At 36.9% G+C, this 2,348-nt stretch overlaps 1 pseudogene across 1 annotated transcript; it reads left to right on the top strand.

Annotated features, from left to right (window-relative positions):
- The first annotated feature begins 238 nt into the window (after nt 1-238).
- Nucleotides 239-1,953, top strand: LOC149148087 (protein DMR6-LIKE OXYGENASE 1-like; annotated as a pseudogene). The gene is made up of 4 exons (XR_016263243.1): nt 239-588; nt 862-1,109; nt 1,208-1,528; nt 1,612-1,953. The product of XR_016263243.1 is annotated as a protein DMR6-LIKE OXYGENASE 1-like (transcript).
- Nucleotides 1,954-2,348: the final 395 nt, after the last annotated feature.

Raw genomic sequence — 2,348 nt, 5'->3', positions numbered from 1 at the left:
TTATTTATTAATAGTATTAAGAAATAATCAAAAGACTTGTTTCTTTGATGTTGCTATCAAATAAATGTAGGCGTAGTAATGGTGACCCCCAGAAATATAATTTTTTAACCCATAAATATAAATTTTCTCTGGACGGTTGAACTCATCCATTCATATGGGGGTGCATTTTCTACGAACGAATCCTTGAAAATCTGTATGATCGAGACCATTTGCTAGCATTGGCTCTCTTCGACAACAATAAGTTCTACTCAAAGCAAACAGACTCAAATTGTTTCACTCTCTCAATAATTGCATCTGCCATTGTGCTAGAACAGAAATACTGGTTCACAATTCAATGAAATGTCTTCTAAAGTGGTAGAGATCCAGAGCGAGCTGAATGGTATTATTGAAAAGCTCCTGTGCAATGGAATAAACAAAAGTAAAGTGCATGACAAATATATATTGCCTCCCAATGAACGCCCACAGATGGCTGAGGTTTGTTACTCTGGAAACATTCCGGTGGTGGACCTGAAAGACCTGGATGGCCCAAAAAGAAGCAGGGTAGTCAAAGAAATCCACCGTGCCTGTGAGGAGGATGGTTTTTTCCAGGTACATAACCCCTTCAATCCCACTTTATCAACAATTCTCTTCTGGTTTATCATCCCAGGTACATAACCGTAATAACTTTTTCTTTCATTTTCTGGTTTATCATAAAATCTTATATTACACTTTAACCTTGAGATGAACCCTAACAATCTAGGACGATATATCTGTAATCACCTCTGCAATTTGTTATGATTTCAGTTTTTTTTTTTCAGAGATGCATAACATTTGATCCTATTTTGGTTTGCATATAACGATCTGATATATTGTTGGTACCAGATAGTGAACCATGGCGTGCCAGAGACTGTTATGAAAAGCATGATGGGAATCGCCAAGGAATTCTTCGAAATGCCTGTGGAAGACCGAGCATGCCTCTACTCAGAGGACCCAAATCACAGGGTTCAGCTTTCTACGAGCTTCAATGTTGGTACAGAAAAAATCTACCATTGGAGGGAATATCTGGTGCACCCATGTCATCCTCTGGGGGAAGTGATAGGCTCTTGGCCTGAGAAGCCCGTAGCTTACAGGTAATCAATTACAATTTTTCATAAAACCCTTCAAATAACAGATAAGGGGTTACCTCAATAAAAACAGGGAATTTATTTTGCCTATGCCATTGTTACAGAGAAATTGCAAGTAAATATGCTGCAGAAGTGAGAGCACTGGTTCGAAGACTGCTGGCTTTCATTTCAGAAGCTCTAGGCCTCAGCTCTGATTACTTGAATAGAATTTTTGGAAAGCACAGCCAAGCTATGGGTGTCAATTACTATCCTCCATGCCCAAACCCAGATCTTACCCTTGTTGTCCAGGCCATTCAGACGGAAGTGGAATCACTGTTTTAATGCAAGGCGATGTTAATGGCTTGCAAGTACTCAAAAATGGAAAATGGGTTTCTGTAGAACCCATAGCTAACGCCTTTGTCATCAATTTGGGAGATCAACTGCAGGTAATTACCAAAATGTGATCTAATTTAATTTTTCTTCGTTTAAAAACTTGACCATGGAATTATGAATGGAAATTGTTTTTCAGGTGGTGAGCAATGGGAGATTCAGGAGTGTTGAGCATCGAGCGATAACGAATGCGTCCACAACACGTATATCAGTTGCTACGTTTTGTGGCCCTTCACAGGATGCCTTCATTGTCCCTGCAGCACCCCTGGTCGATGAACAACATCCGGCTCTGTACAGAGGATATGAGTTTGGAGAATTATCTGGAGCAAGGAATTGAAGGGCAAGAAGGCCTTAGACCATTTCAAAATCTAATATTCTATAACTGGTTTTGACATTTGAGACTGATTTAGGGAAACCATGATGAACATTCCACACTGCATATGTACACTCAAAGTCATTTACCAAAAATATTTAGTTGGGTTGCCGTTGGATTTAGTTTTTTTTATAAATTTATATTTAAGTTTAAATTTCAAAAATCAGTTTAGATTTAATGCTGGATTTATGAAGAGTAGATTTATTTTAATTTCAAATTTATTAAAAATGGTAAGGAATCTCTCAAAAATGCATGTTTTTTTTTAAGGAATGATTTTGTGAGTAATAAAATACTTATCCTCTTGTAAGATATCATAGGTCATTGCTGCAGTGCTGAAATTTTTTAATTTTAATTTTTTTTTTTTTTTAAAAGCAAATTTGTGAGTAATGGAACTCTTGTATGGTATCATAGCAGGTCATTCCTGCCATTTTTCATAATTTTTTAAGATCTGAATGGTGTTTCTATTTACTGAGGTTTCCAAATTTTGTATTTCAAATTTACGG

Source organism: Pinus tabuliformis, chromosome 9 (assembly GCF_031772625.1).
Source record: "Pinus tabuliformis cultivar Carrire ecotype Pingquan chromosome 9, CPIR1, whole genome shotgun sequence".
NCBI lineage: Eukaryota > Viridiplantae > Streptophyta > Pinopsida > Pinales > Pinaceae > Pinus > Pinus tabuliformis.
Note: the sequence above shows the minus strand (reverse complement) of the source record. Positions and strands in the feature narration are given on the sequence as shown.